The sequence below is a fragment of the Ixodes scapularis genome, unplaced genomic scaffold (genome assembly GCF_016920785.2).
Source record: "Ixodes scapularis isolate PalLabHiFi unplaced genomic scaffold, ASM1692078v2 PGA_scaffold12__126_contigs__length_90152505, whole genome shotgun sequence".
In the NCBI taxonomy this organism is placed as follows: Eukaryota; Metazoa; Arthropoda; class Arachnida; order Ixodida; family Ixodidae; genus Ixodes; species Ixodes scapularis.
The window spans coordinates 57,032,886-57,054,322 of record NW_024609838.1 but is presented as its reverse complement, the minus strand read 5'-3'; positions in this window follow the sequence as shown (position 1 = coordinate 57,054,322).

The window sequence follows — 21,437 nt, the reverse complement described above, 5'->3', positions numbered from 1 at the left end:
GGAGGAGAACATTTAGAGAATGCCACCTCAGAGGCACTCTCACTTTCTTTTTTTGACAACGTTTCCATTGAGTACCGGGATATATGTCTAGTGCTAGCACATCATCTTCCCAAAAATTACAAGCAAGACACCCTGGGGATTTATTGCAACAGCCAGGGGCGAGGTGGAAAAAATGACGCATGTCCCTGTTTGGGTGTCAAACATTAGATTTCGCACTACATGGACAGATGCAATGTCTTCCGCTAGAGCTCCTAATATTTGCAAAAGGTCAACGTGTTTCTTAAATGCACCCTTATTGATATTCCGCAGTGCAGCGCATTGGTGACCGCTGCCCTGCACTCTTTTTTAATATGATGGTAATTGTTGAAGTACGTACCTGCTGGTCGCCCGGTTCACCGGGGACCCGCACCCCAGGGGCCCCGAGTGCCGAATCTGTGCCCACTAGCGTCAGGATCCTGGCCAGGGACTGCGCTAGTGGGCGCACGGTGGAGCTCCCGCCCCCGGTCCTTCTGTTGATAACGAAAACGACTGAATAAATTTCATTGCACTATCAGCAGACTGCAAACATTACCATGCGGTCTCGTTGAGCTGTGCAGCTCGCTTCCGCGCCTTCATCACGCGCCGGGACCAATGCTCCTTCCATTGCTTGTAGCTCTTGGTTGGAGGCCCCAGCGCGTTCAGGCGCAGAGCGAGCTGCTCCCAGAGACGCCGCTTGTCGTCCCGCGTGCGGCGGAGAGGTCAGTGGCGTTGCGCGCGAGCGACGGGTGCTCACACATGAAGGAGAGTTGCTCCTCCTTCTGAGCAGCCGTCACTCGCGCGCTCCTCGTTGGTCCCGCCGACCTCTCCGCTGCCCCCGGCACCCCCGGCTCCTCGTGGTCCTCCGACCCGTCCGACATTTTGGTTTGAAGAAGGCGCGTGGCGCACATCCCGCATAATATTGGAACAACTTTCTCTCCAATTAATTGTTAAATGTATTGCAAAAGGATACAAAAAAGTGGTTTGTTTTAACAGCGCCCAAAAGGTTTTGATTGTTTTTTAATACTTTTACCTGTACTAGAACAGATGCGACGGCCAGCGACGCACAGGATTGGTTGCCGTTCCTTCGCTAAACGCAGGAACTGCTCCCCGCGTCGTAGTAAATTCTACCCCGTATCCCGCGCGTAGGGACGCCTCAGGGAATGCGTAGCTACTTCCGCTCGTCGGTGGTTGGCTCCGGACGTCGCTCAAACGGGTGACAGGCGTCAAGTTTGCGATGACGTAGCGGCGTCAAAGTGGGCAGAGCTGCCACGTGAGTGTTGCTAGGATACGCTCCTCCTTTGCATTACGTCACTTCCATGTACCTTTTCTCAAATGTCCAACCTAGCGATCCTGATGCTCGTAACGGGGCTTGTAACAGTACCGCATCCCTCAGATGTCCACGTAACTTTCTATTGCGAAGTGCCACTGGCACAATCAGTTTCGTGAGTGCCACAACATCGCCAACAGAAATATTGAAGCTGAAATGTTGCGAGTGATTTCCGAATAAACTACTCCAAAAAAGACAGAGAACTTCTGTGGCTCGCTCGACGCGCTCCGCCCCTTTCCCTCGGATCGGTTGGAGCTAGAGTTTTAGTAGATCGTTTTCAGAGGCTCCGTACTGCTACGGGCGCGCGCTTCAGAGCATGCATCGAAGTGGCAGCGCGAGTTCCCGCTACGAATAGCGTGGTCTGAAAACGCGGCCGCTCGCCGAGCGCTCTACCGGCTCCAGATTTACCAGCGGCACAAGAATCCGCCCGGCGAGCGCGTGCTATTTGCCACGGGAAGGGCTACTAGTATGCTTGTGACCTGGGCCGGTTTGCTGGATAGCGACGTTGTGTTTGTCCTTTACCTGTCTCGGCTTTCAGTATGTCGAATGCACCAAGCGACTGAGAGAGAGGAAGAGACGAGTGCGCGAGGACGTCAGAACGCTGAGCTCTGGTCGGAATGATTAGTGGGTAGACCTAAAACCAGGTACCTTGGTCTGCACTGCATGTGTCGAACACATTCTGATGCAAGAGCATAACGCCAGACGCATTCTAGCTCGTTCGACAAGTGCAATGAAGACAAAGGCAGCTAAATTTAGATCTACCCACTAATCATTCAAACGAAAGCTCGGCATTCTGATGTCCCCACGGTCTGTCATTTCCCCTTCTCTCTTAGTCACCTGCCCAGTATTGTTACCTTCAATTACCGTTTACGTCGTCCCAAGTTTGCCACGTTTACATAAATCCGACTTGAGTGCGTAGACTTTAATTATTTTCAGAATTAAGCCGATACGCCAGCATTCACGTTAAAGGGGCCCTGCAATCATATTTAAGCGTCAACCTTTTTTGCGGTTTCCACGTCTCTTCTGGTTCGGGCAAGCCAGCGGGTACGGAGAGAGTAACTAAATATCAGTGCGTCATATTTTAACCGGACGACGCGGAAACCTCCTCCACCTACGGGGGCGCCCCGCGGTACCGGAAGTGCACGAAATGTGAGGTATTTGCTCCTGGGCTTACTACTGGTGAGAGCCGCTAAAAGCTTCTTTTAGTCGAAATACAAAACGTAAGTGGCAAGAACCGTCTCAATTATTTATTCAAGTAGTTTTTGATCAGTATTTTAGGTCAGAAAAGAAACAAATGCAGTTTATAAAGTCCGGAAGCCAGAAATTACCTGTCGACATACCCGCGACCAAGCGGTAAAAAAGGCGGCGCATACTAGAAAGGAATAATAGGATCAGGCTCCAACGAGTGGCGAGCGTAGAAAGGTCCTGGATGTATGCGGTGGCACTGCGGTCATTTACGGACTCAAGGATTTGACCGGTTCCGAGCGTTCGGCACAGGTTTGGCTTGCTGTTTGGCCGTTTCGCGGTATGGCAGCGCAAAGTGGCTCCCGTTCTGAACTGATCTTTACCCCGTGTTTGCTGTCGTTTGTGGCCAATGAAGTGTCATGCCGAATTAGTGTTTAATCGTGCAGAAAATGCAATGCGAGCCCCGCTGGCTGCCTGCTCCTACAGCCTATCCAGAACATGCTTTTGTGGCACCCTATCGAGCTGTCGACGCAGAGTGCGGCAGCCATGAGCGCTCGCTGCGCTCACTACCCCTCCTCTAGTTCACGGCCACTGCAGTGGCCAAAGATGTCACGAAGGACGTTATTTTTTGCTTGTTTTTGTAATATTAATTTGCCGATAACTTTTAAGATAAAGCGAAATTCGAGGGGAAAAAAAGTTTTATTAAGTTACTATGTTTAGTGCGCTTAAGTTCGGTGCAAATTAAAAACCAGTAAAAAAGTCATTGCAAGGCCCTTTTAATGCTCAAATCCTATGCTAAGATGGCACCATGTTGTGTCACATCTCAAAGTTAAACCAGCATTTCCAACTCAAGCCGAACATTGTAATCACATTTTCTGTCTGGTGTTCCGCATGCGGTGACCTTTCTGATAGCATAAAGATCTTAACCACTGTCTTTGATGCTCTGCAAGAAGTTACAGGATGCAAGAAAGCGCTGAGAGTTCTGGGCCTTGCCACTCTAGAACCGAGGGAACAATACTGCACACGACATGGCGAGCTAGATCGTTTCCAACGGCTTTCAAGACACTACAGCTACTTCTATCATGGTTGGACCACAAGGACGAGAGGTTCCAGTGCAAGCAGGAGCAGCACTGAGGTAGGAACTACGTTTTCTGCAGTACCAGCACTTTGAGCTCGCGACGCCATTCCTGCTTACAACTTACTCTAGGGGCTCCCTCCGATGCGCAAGGCCAGAGTGGGTGCCGCCCTCGCCGAGCAGCTCAGCTATTTGCGACTTCAGCGAACTATAGGGGCGCGCCGGTCAGGCAGTATGGCGGGCGAAAGGAGGTTGCTTTCGTCGTTCGGCACGCTGACCACCATAAATTCTTTCACTGCAGCGCAAGATCGGTGTTACATGTGAAAGCAAAGCGGTTTTTCGACGGTAGAAACCTTCTTTTAGTCAGTGCGTAGGAATGACACGGCGGAAGCATAACAATAATTACTGGAAGCAATGTTTGTTTCTATGCTGCCTACGTGAACCAAGCAGCGATAACAGACGACAGAGTGGAAACGACCTCCTCTCCTTAGCTTCTCGGTGTTGCCGGTATGCAGCGTTGATTTCGCTGGAGTCGCCAATATTCAGCTCATTTACAATGGCAAGAAAGGTTTTCGGTTCTTCTCGAGAGAAACTTACGGAGGGACACACAGGATTGTGCCCACTTTTTTTCTGCTGCCAACAAGACAAGTCTCACCGCCTCCATGTTCTCATCTAGGCACATAGCCGGGATTTTGATTCGGGGGGGGGGGGGGGGGGGGGGGGGACTGGTGCCCAGTTTTTGCTACCAAGAAGTCTGCCAATACTGAGTTGGCGGCAAGAGGAAAAGGAATGCTATACTCTAGCTCTGCAATGCCTATACAGTTACTCTATATCTGGACTAAGCGCAGCACCGCGTTAAACCACAAAACTAAAAGAAAAAAAAAAAGATTGCAAGAGTGCAAAGACAAAAAAGGACCTTGAGACAAGTTGAAAAATGTGTCATCTCGGGGCCGTCCTTTTGTTAATTTTTATTTCTTACGTTTTGTAACAAGTCGTCGCAGACTGTCACCGCGAAGCGGCTTGAATGGGTGGACCAGGTAGGTTAAAGGGATACTGAACCGAAATTTGGATTTCGCAAAGTAAGGCTGCAGAAGTGTTGAACCAGATGCTACGAACTCCAAAACATCCCTCGTTCATCGATATCTCAAACGGATGGCCCTACTTTTGCAAAAAGAAGGGCGCGATCAAGCGAGTTCTTTGACGTAACTGTCCTCCCGGAGAATTTGAGAATGAGGAGAAGTGGCCTCGCTTCTCTCCTCCTCGTTTCGGTTCACCAGCTTGGCGGGACGTAGCGAGGAGAGAGAATGGGACTCGTGCCGTGCTTGTCTCGTCGGCCGGGTTCAATTGCGCAGTTCTTTCCCAAAAAAAATACGGCAATCCGTTAGATATATCGCCGTAATGTGTGGTATTTCTTGGTTTTGCAACTTCCCACCTATCCGCCCGGCCTTGTTTAGTTAGCGCGAAATCTCGGTTCAGTATCCCTTTAACCCGCGCCTTAGTGTTACGTGTGCGACATAGTGGTCGTCCCCCACTGCAGTGGCGTGGACAGGGAGGAGGCTTTTGGGGATTCAGCCCTCCCTCCCCTGGTCATAAAGATCCCAGCCTCCTCAACCAGCCCCCCTCCCTCCCCCCCCCCCCCCCCCCGAAAAAAAAAAAAAAAAACAATCTACGCATGGCACCGTGAAAGCGGTGAAAGTGGCAAGTTATTTTCTTCGACAAGGAAGGGCACATGGGGGTAAATTACCTTGCGGCGATTTTAGGGATTACTATGGTGCAGTATTTGCTTTAAAATGTCAGGGAAAAAAGTATATTTTGGCTTTTAAAAAGCTGCATCCAGTGAACATCTGCGACGATTTTTCGTGCAGCGAATTGCCCTATGACGAATCGGCCTATTCGACGAATGAACCGCCGACGAGTTGAGCGTCGACGATTTGTCCTAGACCCTCACCACATCATCTCAGCTGCGATCTACAACGCAGGACAACATTGCATTCCTATAGGACAGGGGTCTCAAGCACGCGGCCTGCGACTCGCTGGGACGTGGCCTGCAGGCAACCGGCTACGCGTTCCGTTCCTATGCGCTGGAAATGGCATGCGCCATAGTGATCTCATCACGCCGATTCATTTCCGCTCGAAAAGTAGCTCTGCCATTTTAAACGTATTCACACAGTTTATACTTATCTGTGCTCATTTGCCCTTTGTTTCACTTTATTTTTTTGCTTCCCGGCTTTTTGTAATGTACAACAATTACTCTACTGCTTCAAGCGCGAACTGTTCGTTTCAGGATACATCTCGGCTGCGCGAACTCTCGATCAGCAGGAGTAGCTGCCAAAGATAAAGCTACGAGGTCGGGACTAGATCCATCACAGTATTTTCTCAGTGTGTTGTAATAAAAATCGTCAGGAAAGCAAGGACTGTCAATTAACTGATTGATTTTTTAGAGACAAGTTGGGCTTGGTGAATTTCCGAGCAAATTAAGCAACGAAAACGACAGTGCAATTTCTCTCTTGTTCCATTAAAAATGCTAGCATGCTGGCGGGGCGGTGTCATTTTAATTATTGATATCACATGACGTGAGGCCCCAAAGTAGTCATATAAACCAATCAAATCTAAACATGTCACTGGCAAAACTGTGAGTTACAAAAAGCACAGAGGACGAGGTCTTTTCACTTTTAAAATCGTCTACCCCCCCCCCCCCCCCCCCCCCCCCATTGCTTTGGCCCTCGACCTTTCCGGTATGGGATATCTGGCCCTCAGACTCATATGAGTTTGAGACCACTGCTATAGGAGGTGCGCGACAGAAACGTTTAATAGGACCCAACAAAGTGGGCAACAATTGCCGGCAACTTGCGACGCGCAAACGTTTCTCGGTGAAGTTATGGAGTGCGAAGGTCAGTACACGAGACCTCTCTTGCTTAGGCGACGCAGGTGGACATTACAAGTCGACTGCTTCCGTTGCATTATCATATTTAAACAAATCTAAAATGTTACTGTGAACCAAGAAACTTTTTTCTTCTCAAGTTACAGTATTTTGCGTGCAAAATAAAAAGTGTTACTGTATCTTTGTGGTGTTGCAAGCACGAGGTGCTTAGGCCTTTCCGTTGCGGCGTAGAAACGTTATTCTAAAACACCCTGGCACAGCGCGCGCAAGTGCATGCGCTAAATTTAGGGCTAGCATGCGCTCGGTCGCTCCGGCGAAAAGTAAATCCGGTAGAATAAACACAAATTCGGGACGAAAACAGACGCATGCAACTCTTTCAACTCTCAACGAGATTTATTTCGTCTCCGTTCAAACGACGGCCATCGAGCAGGTTCAGGGGAGGGAGCTGAGAAGGGAAAAAAAAGGGGGGGGGGGGGGGGGGTTGAAAGAAGAAGAGGGGGAAAAACAGGTTATTAGCGGCCTTCCCTCAAGGCCTCTGGTCCCTTCCGCCCAGTTCAGGATGGAGGAATTTCATCTCCCTGTCTGAAAGGGCTAGAGAAGCCGAAGCAACGTTAGTGACTGAGCTGTTAATGGCGTACAATTCGGTGACTTCCCTGCCAAATCTCTGCCGGTGTCCTCCCAATACGTGCATACCTTCGTATCTGGGCAAACAACCGCCGCACGTCATACGGTGTACGACTATTGGATGCATGGAGTCGTCGGGGGGTTTGCTGACCTCTCGCGAGTGTTCCCTCAGGCGCTCATTTAGGCACCTGCCGGTCTGCCCTATATACCCCCCCCCCCATGAAAAAAGGATGGTATAAACCACCTCCTTCCTGCACTTAACAAACTGCTGTCTGTGCTTTTTGTTGCATTGGGTCACAGAGGGTGGGGTATTCACCATTCTGCACATTTGTTGAAGCTTTTGCTTGCAGCTAAACACTACCCCTATCTCGAAGTGATAGGCAAGTCCCTTAAGGCGATGTGCGGTGTTGTGCGAGTAGGGGATAACTGCAAAATGTTTTTTACAAAGAACAGGAGCGGCTGGCGGTGCCCGGGAGGCAGTGATCAGCCTCTTTAGTGTCTTTGCCACTAAGTCTTCAGGGTACCCTGCCCTCTTTAGCCTCTCTGTCTGTAGAAGCACGCTGTGCGCGGTGAGATGGGGGCACGACCTGGTTCCAGAGGATTTTAGGAGTGAGTTCACGAGACCCCGTTTTACTGCTTTGGAGTGGGCACTCGTGAAGGCACTCGTTTTGTGTGCATCTTCAGGTGCAGGTCCAAGTATTGAAGACCGTCTTCAGACGGGTCTTTTCTCTTGAAGGAGAGTCCGGTGGGTCTCGAAGCGAAGGCCTGAATGACAGACTCGGGAGGGGTCTGCTTTGGGTGCACGATCAGATAATCGTCTACATACTGGAACACCCGGCTCTCCGGTGCGGTCTCCTCCATTCAGCTCCTATGCACAGCGCACACAGCGTGCTCCTACAAACAGAGAGGCAAAAGAGGGCAGGGTATCCTGAAGACTTAGTGGTAAATACACTAAAGAGGCTGATCACCGCTTCCTGGGCACCGCCAGCCGCTCCTGTTCCTCGCAAAAAGCGTTTTACAGTTATCCCCTACTTGCACAACACCGCACATGGCCTTAAGGGACTCGCCTATCACTGAGCAAACCCCCCGACGATTCCATGCATCCAACAGTCGTACACCGTATGACGTGCGACGGTTGTTTGCCCAGTTGCGAAGGTATGCGCATATTTGGAGGACACCGGCAGAGATTTGGCAGGGAAGTCGCCGAATCGTACACCATTAAGAGCTTGGTCACTAACGTCGCTTCGGCTTCTCTATCTAGCCCTCTCCGACAGGCAGATGAAATTCCTCCGTCCCGAACTGGGCGGAAGGGACCAGAGGCCTTGAGAGAAGGCCGCGAATAACTCGTTTTCCCCCCTCCTCCTCTTTCAACCCCCCCTATTTTTTCCTTCTCTGCTCCCACCCCTGAACCTGCTCGATGGCCGTCGTTTGAACGGAGACGAAATAAATGTTGGTGAGAGTTGAAAGAGTTGTAAGCGTCTGCTTTCGTCCCAAATTTTGTTTATTCTTTCCGATTGTTTAAGTATAATTACCAACACGCTCGTTTTTAATGTTAAATCCGGTCGCTGTAGCTATTTTACTATACGAAGTTGGTACTGGTGTGGGCCTTTAGCGACAATGAGTGGAAGTCTGGAATAATAAATAAAAACGTGCTCTCCTGGTGCAATAGACGCAGTGGTTGAGTTGCCAGCTGACTACACTGCTATTGAAGTAACAGGGGAAAGATACGCTAGTTGATCAATTACTGAGATGAAACAACAGAGCGCTAAAGGCTGATTTTGGAGTAGCCATAAATATTCTAAGAATGCGAACCACTTCATAACGGCAGCCACGAGCGAGAGTTCAATGTTTGGTACAGCCCAAAGATGGAGAACGGCAACCTCCCTGTTTGCCGTCTGCTAGCAGAGTCGGGCGCGTGCCCTCTCTCGTTTTACCCCGCCGACCCTGCTGAACTTCGCGGATGTGTGGAGAGGCTGCTGTGGTCTAACGAAATGGCGCCGCCCTGAGAGAACTAAATGGAATGGTCTATAAGCTCCCTACGGAAGCCAGAGTTGCGCATCTGTTTTCCACGTGCCGCCGCGCCGCTATTCGCCGAGATCCAATCACGTGAGGAGCAGACTCAAATGCCGTGCAGGAAAGTAGACGTTGCGTGCGCCCCGGCGTACGTTCCCCTGGTTCAGTCAGATCCTCATCTGAATTCAGTCAGATCAGGAGCAGGATCAACGTGCCGTGCAGGAAAGACAGCGTTATGGGGACGAGCATGCAACTCTGGCTCCCATAGGGAGCCTATACAGGAACTCTGCAAGCACTGGTACCACAGATCGAGCAGCACCTACCTCTCCATGCTCATGCCGGAAACTCTCAGCCTCGGGGTTCGGCCGTGGTTGGCGCCAGGCATGTAGCAAGTGGGGGGGCCCATGGGGCTTCGCCCCCCCCCCCCCGAAATATTCGATTTTGCTGGGACCTCCTGTCCCTCCTCCCCCTCATACAGCATTTTGTCATGGCGGCCCCCCCCCCCCCCCCCCCCCCCTTTGCCCGAAACAAAATCCTGGCTACCTGCCTGGTTCGCGCGGTCTCGCGTGGCGAGATGCAGCAGTGTCCTGTGAGCAGTTAGAAACAATCTCGCTCACCAGGGCGTGCACAACTACATCCTCTCTTTTCCAGAGTAAGGGTAAAAACCGGATTTTAAGTCTTGTTCAACTTCTTACTAACTGTGCAGCGATATTACCAATTCTAAGCAGTCGCAAGACATTAAAGTCTGTTTTTGCACCCTCTGGTCATAAGCAGTCACGAGTTTGTGTAAACAGTCATTAGAAACGTTTCATTTCAGTTAATTTATACCGCTAAAATAATATCAGTTTTGAGCTGTCAAAGCAGGATCAATCGAAACTTCGAGTTCAGGCCAACATCCTTTTGCGAGTTCTTAATAGAGTATTCGAACGAGTAGGTTTCTCCCTGAGCACAGGATTAAACGTCATCGAGTTCTAAACTCACGCGCTCCGCATCACGAATGTTCTCAAACCCCCCTAGCTCGTGGGGAGCCGAGGGGAATTTGTGACCGGCCGACAGAATATCTCTTTTCGTCAGAGCGACCAGGCCTCCCCTTTGTACCCCTCCTTTTAGGAAGGTACAGCAGTTAACAACATTTAGGTGGGCGCCTTTTTAAAAAAAAAAATTAATATGCTTTTTGTTTGACGAGTTTCCGAATGTCGCCAGCACATTCGAAAAAGGAAAGACTCCGGCAACTCCGACTCGGTTGTGCGAATGCTCGCTTGATATTTCTGCACTGCCTCCTCCTTCTCGTTTTTTCCTTCTCGCAGCTCTACGACATACTCAATTTTCTCCAGCATTAATGATCTCTCATGAGATACCCCGTCACCATTATGCACATTTACAAGGCGATCAAAAGCCTTTTAGCTGCACGAGCAGTTTCTTTGAAGCTCACTACCCATACAGGCATGGTATTCGAATGACTTGTCTTCCTTTTTTCTTAAAGGGGCACTAAACCAATGTCTGTGAAAGTCTATTTACGGTCATAAATGTGGATGTGTCTGCAATAGTTCCCGAGGAATCGATTTCTGATGCCGATTAAGTAGCAATAGCTACTTAAATTGGTTAAGTGCTTCTTTAATTTTTTAACAGACAATTGCTAACCAACAGATTAAAGCAGGCTCATCTGTTCCGTGCAATTTCCTCCGTAATCAGTCGGTCAACTTGACCGTCAAACTATATCTTCGATCTGATATGTTTGGTTCCGAAGGAAAAATCCATCAATGTAACCCTGTTTGGCAGTCAATGTTTTCTAGTGGACCGCTGACTGTGCCTGACTGTACGTCAAGCATGTCTGATTGGCCAACAAGTTACTCTGACCGACAGTCAAACTCCAGTCAGACCCCGCTTGTCGGCTTTCTGATGGTTTCCTGGTGGCAGTCGGCCGCCGCGAAATGCCATCAGGATGTCTTGGTGGTGATTCTGACTGTACATCGATTGTCTCTGACTGTACGTCAGAAAGCTTTGACGTGCAGACAGACGTACGGTCAAAGGACGCAAAGTTCGTTCGGATACCACTATTTCGTCAAATATATGAATACGAAAAATATTCTATGCCCGAGAAAACGTTTTCGGGACGTGAGCCCATAAAACCGCTGATGTTAGATATGACACGCAACCGACCGACAACCTTGATCAGAAGCCCGCCGAAACGCCGAACTTCTTCGCCGAGCTTCCATAAACGATCGCTCTCGACTCGTTTTGTTTGCCCGCTCGCTCCAACCTGTCGATCCTGCCCGGGCTCTACAATGTCCTATGTTTTAGTAGAATTTCTACTCGACAAGACCCAGCCTGTTGTGAGTTCCGACAATGTAAGGGACTTTAGCGGTGTAGTTGAAGACGACAGGGTGTACCAGGTCTACTGGGCCGGTGATGCGCGAACAGAAGGATCGTTCTACGACGCGAAAGTACTCTACATGGCAGGTGAGTAGAACTGGAGTACGGCGAGTGATGTACGAGTGCTTTGCATAAGATGCTGACGGCTTAACTGCATTTGCAGCCAAAGCATTTCGTATAAAACGAACAGTCAAATCGAGTTTCCCTAACGGTTGTGTAGCATAGCGGTTAAGGTGTCCGATTTGTATGCATGTGGTCGCGGGTTCGATGCGGGGTGGTGCTGCTCTTTTTTTTTTTTTCTCGAACATTTTGTTTTATTGAGGCATTTGGCGATATTTATGAGTGGGGATAGCTTTACTCTTATATAAATGCTACCCTTGTTGATGAAATTCTCTTGGCAGCGGCAGTCAGACGTCATCTGAAGGACCATCAGATGACGTCTGATGGTCCATCACGTTCCACCAACGCTGCTGACTGGCAGTCAGTGTCCCAAATTACGTAGCTTGATGGAATTTTCAATAGGGGTATACTATCCCCATCACGTGAGCGGATAGTTGAAATAGCTGCAAGGCTATGTCCTTTTTATCAAAGTAGACCATCTTCTGTGGTGAAGCTAAGGTTCTTGAGAGGCAGTTGCTTTCTTGTGGCCCTTGTGGGTTGCTCTTCACACGTCCGTTTGTAGAGAAAGGTTTAGCATGGTGACGGGGTATCTTTTTGGTGGTAGTCTTTATCCGTCCCACAGTTTTCAAGGGCATAAGAGCGTTATTTGGTTGACTGACACTTAACTTGGTATTGTGAGTCAAGTAAATTGTCATGGCTGTGCTCATCTTCTTTGCAATGCTTTTAAAATATTGAGAGGTTATTGTCTGATTGGCCACTAATTGTAACTTGGCTTTGTTACAAGTTTTCGTCCTCTGATTCCGAGTTATCAGGTTGTAAACCAGACCGAGGTGCCTGCAATTCGACAGGCTTATTGTGCTGCAAGGTCCATCTATTTTAACACTACCTAGGTGGTTGAAATGAATCTTCAAAGCTCTACTCTAAATATTTTTATGATCTTATTATTTTTGTGGTTCTAACCCTAATGAAAAATACACCAGGCAATCCTGGTGTGACATCAAAGAATCCTGATGTGACACCAGAATATCTTGTGTGCCCACCAGCGATGCTGATGTATCGAGCACACCTGCCTGGCGTGCCCACCAGAAATGCTGGTGTACCCGCACATCAGCCTGATGGGTACACCAAGAGAGTCTGGTGTCACATCACAAGGACTCATGCGCCGACCAGGCAGCCTGGTGTGCACACCACGCAGTTTGATGTGACACCAGAGTTGTGTTTTGTTGACTTTTCCCCCCGGTCCGCGCGCGTGTTTTCTATTAGTTCGTGTGCCGCTCCGTCCCCCGACGGGGTGCCTCGTTTCCTCCCGTCTTGGTGGTCGCCGGAGACCCCGCGGCGGGCTCCTTTGTGCTCAAGAAGTGTCCCCCTCGTCCCGAGCACTTTCCCGGGCGGCCTTGAGCAGCTTGGGGCGCTCGCCGGCTCGCCTCTTCGAGGGTTTCTCTTTCCCTTTCCGCCGGTATTCTTGTTTAAATTTGAGAAAGTAAAGAAGTCTTCTTTGTGAGTCGAAGCCGAAAAGATGTGTTGGTGCGCTTTCCTTACTTCCGACAAGCTTGGTTTGGTAGCAAAGCAACAAAGGAAGCTAGTAATTATTACAGTTTTTGGGGCCGAAATGCCTACTACGAGCGAGGAGGGCGTCGACCGCCTGAAGCGAAAGAGGATTACCCTGCGAGCCGCCACAACAAAGATCATCAACGAGACTGGCGTCTGCTGGCCACGGATCCAACCGACATCGGTGAGCTCCAAGAAACATTTGATATTCTTCTACTTAAGGAGGCTTCCCTGAAAGAGCTGGACAAGGAAATCGAGCTATCTGTCGAACATGATGCCTTAGAAGAGGAAATTTCTGGTGCGAAGGGGTACGCGGAACGGATCAGCGTAACTAAGACACCAGTCAACCGCAAGCTGAAAGGCCAAGAATTTTGGAACGACAGGGCGTCCGGTTCTTCGACGCAGTTCAGTGGCTCCGGAAAACTCCAGTTGATCACGGCCAACTCCCTACAACAGTAAAGCTTCAGAAGCTTTACTGTTGTGCTTTTTTGCTTTTTTGAATAAAGTTATTATCGCAGCAGCGTTGCTGTCAAACTTATCATTGTATGCTTTTTTGTGAGTAAAGCAACACCCAGTCAGCAAGTGGTCTGGTATCATATTACAACAAAACCTGATGTCCCGCCAGAACACCAGATTTCTGATGTAACATCAGAACATCAGATTTCTGGTGCCATACCCACACATCAGATTTCTGGTGTCACAACAGAACACCAGGTTTCTGGTGTCACACCAGAAAACGTCCCAAATCACATCTGTGAAAAAGTCTGGTGTAACATCAAGTCACACCAGCCCTCGAGCTGGTGGATTTTTCACTAGGGAAGTGATGGCTTCTTTTATGCTTTGTATTTTCAGAAGTGGGCCTTCAACTGCTTCAGCTGGTGCTGCAAGCCTGCTGGCACAACTTGTGGCCCAGGTACCAGAATGAAGAGCTAAAAGCACTGTTCGAGTGAGAGGAGCAGTGGCCCTTGCGCAGCTCGACACCGGACCGGGCAGTCATCAGAGCTATTTATGTACCACTTCCATTAGCTCCAAGATGTTTCTTTGGCACCCTTTCATGGTTTCCGTCCGTGACGTCACAGACCAAATTTCCCTTGTCCTGATTGGCAATATTTGCCTCTACCTCCCTGTAATTGGCAGGGTTTCCCTCCCCGTTAGCCGGCATTTGGGTAAGCATTATCAGTATACAGGAAGCTATGGTTCGGTGGATCGCAAACCTCAACTAAAGCGACGCATTTTGTCGTGCACGTTGCTAATAGTCTGCGTCACTAGTTGTGTGCAGTGCAAGCGAAGCAACGCCAGGCAAAAAAAAAGGGCAAGCACTAGGAAGGCTGGACAGAAGAAGAGGGCGAGGCGAGAAAGAGAGAGCACTAGGAACGTTAGAGAGGAGGGTAGGTTTCTCCCCTCCCCAACCTTTCTAGTGCTTGGCCTTTCTCCCCTCGTCTGGCGTTGCCTTCGTCTGTCCTTCACGTAATTATAGTCTGTTACAACTCACGAATGTAAGGAAAGGAAGGCCGGGGAGGAGGAAGCAGGCGAATTGCTGGAGAGGAGAGGAGGAAGTTTTTCCCTCTTCAATCTAGCATTCCGTCTGCTTCCTCCTCCTCGGCCTTCCTTTCCCTCGCCCCATCTTCTTGAGCTGTAACTTACTATAATGAAACAGGGTATAGGGGACATGTTGCTTTTTGAAACAATCAAGACTCATGAAAGATTGATAAGAGCCTGTTGGTATCGTTATTTTAATCTTTAGTGGAATAGACCGATCTCACTTAGCGTTCATTGCATGTGTGAAGCCGCCATAACTTTAGTTCACAAGAGGCAGGTGGCAGCGCTTGAGACACCTCGTGCCGTTTCGCGCTTTGCACGCGCAGAGCTTCAGCGAGGTTGGGGCACATGCAGAAAGACGAAGGTTCCCTTGATGCATTGCAGCAGCAGTGGCTTAGCCAAACTGGCCTGTGAAATCAGTCTATTACAACTAAAAAAATTTAAATTATTTGTATAAGTTAGGCAATTCCTTGGTATGTACTTGCCAAATATAATTGTTAGGTGTACATCCTTTAAAGGAATGCTGAAGCGAAATTTTGATTTCGGGAAACAACGCAGAAGCGCTAGGCGGGACGCTACAAACCTGAAAGCATCACGCATGAAGCGATATTCCTAACGGATGGTTGTATTTTTGTGAAAGAAGAGCATGCTTGAACAATGGCCAAAAAGGCCCGTGACGTTGCGATTCTGGTTTCCTCCTCTTCTCACTTTGGCTCTGCGAGGACGCGAAAAGGGAAAGAAGCAAAGCCGTTCCCCCCCTCCTCAACTATTCTGCAGGAAACACGATGTCGCGATTCTCACTTATCGCATCCTTATTTTACAAAAATATGGCCATCTGTTCGAGATATCGCTTTATAAGTGGTGTTTAGGGGTTGGTGGCGCCACGTTGAACACTCCTGCTACCTTATTTTGTGAAATCTAAATTTCTGTTCGTTTCCTTTAAGACCTGCTCACATTAACACTACACCTGTGCTGCCAAGTTATTAATCTTGGTGAAGCTTTTAAAGTACTGCTTTAAGTCGGTTTGGGGATGCATCACGCTACGATTTACGACAGAGGTGCCCGAAGGTATTGGAATCACTGCATCAAATCTCAAAGAACAAACTTATCTGAGTAAAAGGTAAAAAAATTACTATTTTTTTCTACCTACGGCGCCCGTCTGCTAACTGTGCACCCTTTGACTGGCTCAATAACTGACAGATGGCGACATCAACCCTAGCGGCTTGTAGCTGCTCAGCAGCCGCCCAGTCACACCAAAATCAGACAACCTTTTTGAGTCATAAATGGTGCACACTTTTTCGGTGCTATAATTGTCAGAACATTATTTTATTTTCACCGCCAATAAATCACATTAAATGGACACAAAAATAATCAACCCGATGGTTCGTTGAGTAATTTCAGCTACATGTGGTGTGCTTTTGGCGTGACCGTGGGGCTACTGAACTGCCATAAGGCGTCGGTGCCGTTGCCGCCATCTGTCGGTTGTTGTGCCAGTCGGAGGGTGCGCATATACTAGCACACTGGTGCCATAGGTAGCCAAACCAGTTTTTTTTACTTTTTACTCGGGTAAGTTCATTCTTTGAAATTTTTTCTGCGATGCTTTCACCACCTTCAGGCACCTCTCTGGTAAATCGTAGTGCGATACATTGTGAAGCCAATTTATGCGGTGATTTGAAAAGGCTTTACCCAGATTCGGGGCAGTACTATTAGTAAGTGCTGGGAATAGTGCTGATTTTGCTCTTTGTTAATGATCTGATGCTCATACACTGCTGTATCAGTACTAAGTTAAGTTCAAGGCAGCACTGTTTTACTGTTGATTTAGCTCTGTGCTGTATATGTGAGCTATCCCGTATAGTCGTTTCTCAAAAAGTTGATAACTCTTGCATGTTTGCAGTGCACACGATTATGATAATGGGAGGGCTTTTCCTTCTTCTGCCTAGTGATTGTGCGAGAGTGAAGAATATTATGGTTTGTAGGAGTAAATCGCTAGAAATGTATACTAATTTCAATTTCTGAAGCTTAGATGCAGCAAGACAGGTATCCTACAGTTTTTGCAATAGGTCGTTTTGTTCGGTTTGACTTTTTAAAAGCTTGCAATAAGCTGTCAATTTTTCCGGATTTGAAAATTTTTACTTGCTTGATGACATTCTTGCAGGACTGTCACTCACTCTTAAAGTTACTGAGACTATGAAACGATGGAAAAGGAAACTGGCAGAGAAAGGTAGATAGTTATAAACATGTTTGATGTGAACTGTTGAAAATAAGGGTGTACCTTGGTCTTTCTTTTTTTTTTTAAGGTTATTACAACAAACTTTTAGCACTAATTGTATTGTCTAAATGTTAACCATGTTCTGCCCACACCATGGAGACACCGATTTTTTTTTGCTAAAAAAGACGCCGAAACATTATTTAAATAAACCAAATACTGTCACGTCACACCACATAAAAGCAGCACCGCTACACGGGAACATGGTGGCAGGCTGTGTGCGCCCGAGCCCTGTCTAACTTGGCTGAACCGGTTTTCTTTTTTCTCCCGTGCTTATTCAACTCCTGCAGAGAGCGAGGAGGGACAACTCGAGCGGCCAGCTTGTAATGCATTGACATCATCAAGTGGCGAAGCTCACAGCCACGCCAGCCCCCATATATCCTTGACTGAAGGAGAACCAGATGTCGCAAACGTGATGCATATCGGGAGATCTTCTGAGACACTAGTTTTAGATGTTTTGTGTCTTTCTGAGCAAAAAATTGGTGTCTCCACTGTATGGTCAAAACATGGTTGACATTTAGACAATAAAATAGGCACTACAATTTCGTTGCTATATCACTTTAAAACCATTCTGCCCTTTTACCATATTTTCAATATCAGTAGTATTGATATTGCTTTGAAGAAACTGTCTTCAATTCACTTCTTGAGAAAAGTCCACTCCCCACCTGGTTTGCAAGGTTCATACGATAACGTCGGAAACATCTGTTGTGTTGATTGTGAGTACATTTTAACTTAAATGCTTGTGCTTTTTTTGGTTACAGGTCTCTTCCAGCACTACGCAGGAAAGAGAATGGCCAACAGCGGACTGATTGCAGGAAGAGTAATTGCATCTGCCGCTACTACATATAACGAGCAAGCTGCGACGTCTAAGAAGGAGCAGTCAGAGTGTTTAACATAAATAAGCTGAGGTGAAAAATCTGCGACTCTCATATTATGTTTTATCGAATTCTGTCAAGTTTGAGGTAATTTATTTCAATATTTTAGGACTGATTAAGGAAGAACTTTGAACTTATGGTATGGCTCCATCAGGATGTGGCGTACCTCATTACCGTCTACTGGATTTTCCACATCCACTACGTAAAGAAGGCACATACGATGCTGACTTTCATTGAACGTGGTTTTGCCGACTGCTACATGAAGCCACGGGTGAAGGCACTGGAATTGATCAATTTCTACAGAGCGATCGTGGCTTGTGTACCAGAGTTAGCTTAGCGTACCCTACATTTTAATAAATACCCCTGTCAGTCGGGCATTTAAATGGCCTTCGGAATGAACTGCTCCAAAGAATCGGCAAACCAGTTCACAATCTCGGCTCTGCCTGAGCCTTTTGGTGTTCGCAGACATTTTTTGAGGAGTTTGCTCTGAAGGGCATTTAAGTGGCCGTCTGACGGGGTATAAGCCAGTTTGCGCCCAAGGCAAAATGAGCTCTTGTTACACGACATGTGCAAAAAATATTCATAGTGCAATAAATTTATTTTGTGCATTATGCTACCTGCTTATGCCTTTCCTTCCACACTTCCTGGCTTTGAAGAAACTCCTAGATGGATGCGAAGGAATACTCCCGTAGGTATACGACTCCTAGGAGGATGTGAAAGAAGACTCCCGTGGGTCCACGTACTAACTCCCAAATGGATGTGAAAGAATACTCCCTTAGGTCCCGGCTGTAACTCCCAGGTGGATGTGAGAGAATAGTCCCATAAGTGCACGTAAAAACTCCCATATTAATGTGAAAAAATAGTCGCATAACTGCACGTAAAACTCCCATATGGATGTGAAAAAATAGTCCCATAAATGCACGTAAAAACTCCCATATGGATGTGAAAAAATAGTCCCATAAATGCACGTAAAAACTCCCATATGGATGTAAAAAAAAGCCCAAAAAATGCACGTACAAACTCCCCAGGTAGCACGCCAGAGGAATGCCCAACTTGGGCAAAGGTCTGGCAAACATAAGGGCCCAACTTTGGCGCAGTTAGGTTTTTGCACCATGGCATTCATCAGTGCCAAAGTACGGTGGCTAACTATAGCCTTAGTTGGGCGATCCTATGGCATGCCAAAGTTTGGCTCTTCTCCGGTACGCCAGAGGAGTGCCAAAGTTGGAGCCATACTTGAGCCATAACTGCCATAGTAAATCCTAATCTGGGAATTCGGGGCGTGCCAAAGGTTTGGCATTTCTCTGGTCTGCCAGAGGAGCGCCAAAATTGGTGCCATACTTCAGCCATAACTGCCAGAGCAACGCCTAATTTCGGTATTTGGGACGTGCCAAGGTTTGGCGTTTCTCTGGTCCGCCAGAGGAGCGCCAAAGTTGGTGCCATACTTCAGCCATAACTGCCAGAGCAACGCCTAATTTCGGTATTTGGGACGTGCCAAAGTTTGGCTTTTCTCGGGTCCGCCACAGGATTGCCGAAGTAGTGCAATACTAGAGCTATAACTGCCAGAGCGATGCCCAATTTGGGTATTTTGGACATGCCAAAGTGTGGCGTTGCTCTGGTCCGCCAGAGGAGCGCTAAAGTTGGTGCCAGATTTGAGCCATAACTGCCATAGTAAAACCTAAACTGGGAATTCGGGGCATGCCAAGGTTTGGCGTTTCTCTGGTCCGCCAGAGGAGCGCCAAAGCTGGTGCCATACTTCAGCCATAACTGCCAGAGCAACGCCTAATTTCGGTATTTGGGACGTGCCAAGGTTTGGCGTTTCTCTGGTCCGCCAGAGGAGCGCCAAAGTTGATGCAATAATTCAGCCATAACTGCCAGAGCAACGCCTAATTTCGGTATTTGGGACGTGCCAAGGTTTGGCGTTTCTCTGGTCCGCCAGAGGAGCGCCAAAGTTGGTGCCATACTTCAGCCATAGCTGCCAGAGCAACGCCTCATTTCGGTGTTTGGGACGTGCTAAGGTTTGGCGTTTCTCTGGTGCGCCAGAGGAGCGCCAAAGTTGATGCAATAATTCAGCCATAACTGCCAGAGCAACGCCTAATTTGGGTATTTCGGACACGCCAAAATTTGACGTTTCTCTGATACGCCACAGGAGTGCCGAAGTGTGCCATACTTGAGCCATAACTACCAAAGCAACGCCTAATTTCGGTATTTCAGCCTCTCCGAGTTTGGCTTTTCTCTGGTCGGCCACAGTTGTGCCAAAGTAAGTGCCAGACTTCAGCCATAACTGCCGCAGTAAATCTTAATTTGTCGATTCGGGGTATGCCGAAGTTTGGCTCTTTCCTGGCTACCCACTGAAGTGCTAAGTAAGTGCCAAAAGTGGCAAAGAAAGCCGAGAGGCCAGCCCAAGTTTCGAATATCTCTGGTGTGTCAAAGAAGTGCTCTTTTACGCGTCCCAGGAGAGAAATAAAATAAATAAGCGTTGGAAGCACGATAGTAAGATGTCATCACCTCCGTTCCCAAGCAGCACGGCAAAACTTTGCAGTATCGTGCCAGTGCCGGCCGAAAGTCGGTTCCAATATCGCTCAACTGTCCAGTTTTGCACCACCGTTTGATACCCGGCAGGTATTGCCGTACAGCTGTTTCGCCCCGGCCTAGCGTTCACGTAATATTGTGCGAAAACTCTACGATGCGTCTGCTTCGTATTGGCCGAACGTCGTGCAAGTATGTGTACGTTGCATGTCATTTGTTGCATATCCAATCACTTATACGGACAAACAAATTTTTTCAATCGCTCCCAGAAGTTTATTAAACAACTATCATTACACACAGTGTATTCTCAACATATTTACAAGGTCACACTTCTCTGTAAAACGAAAAGCAAATTATAAATACAATTAACACTGTCCTCATGCCAAGCAAAACTCATCACACGTAAAACCGCGGAGAATGAAAAGAAAGCAGCACGACTATCAGAATCATGCTTGCAGTGCACTTACTAATAAAAGAGCGATATCATGTAATCCTTGATAGATGCATAATCCAACTCAGGCACCCCACAAACACATTCGAGGAAGAAAGTTGCGCACATTCAACTGACTTCTCGTCGTCGGCGAAGAGCAGTTTTTGTCGAAGCGTGTCCAACAAACACATCACAAGTATTCCACGAACTCCGGTGCAAAAAATGACTGTTACCGAAAAATTGGCATGGGCGTATTCCGACCGTTTACGACGAAAAAAACACGGCCGCGTCTGCAACGCACGAAAGCAACAGAACACTGAAGAGCCCAGGTCAAAAACCGGACCTACGCGGCCTGCTTATTTCTATAACTAGGCAAACGGCGAAAACGACAGCCCCAGAGATCCCATCAGCGTGACAGAGAAAGTCACGTGACAAATTTTCGTCCAAACGTTTTTGTCCTACACGTCCTATGTAGAGAGGTCACGCTGAGTCACGCGTTTCGCTTCATCCTTTTGATTTGCTTAAAGCGGCTGTCGAGCTCGCTGACAGCCACACGAAGACGCAAAACCAGGTGGGGAGGATTTGCAAAAGGCGAGGTCGAAGGGGCATCAACAACGCATACAAGGAAAGGCCGCTT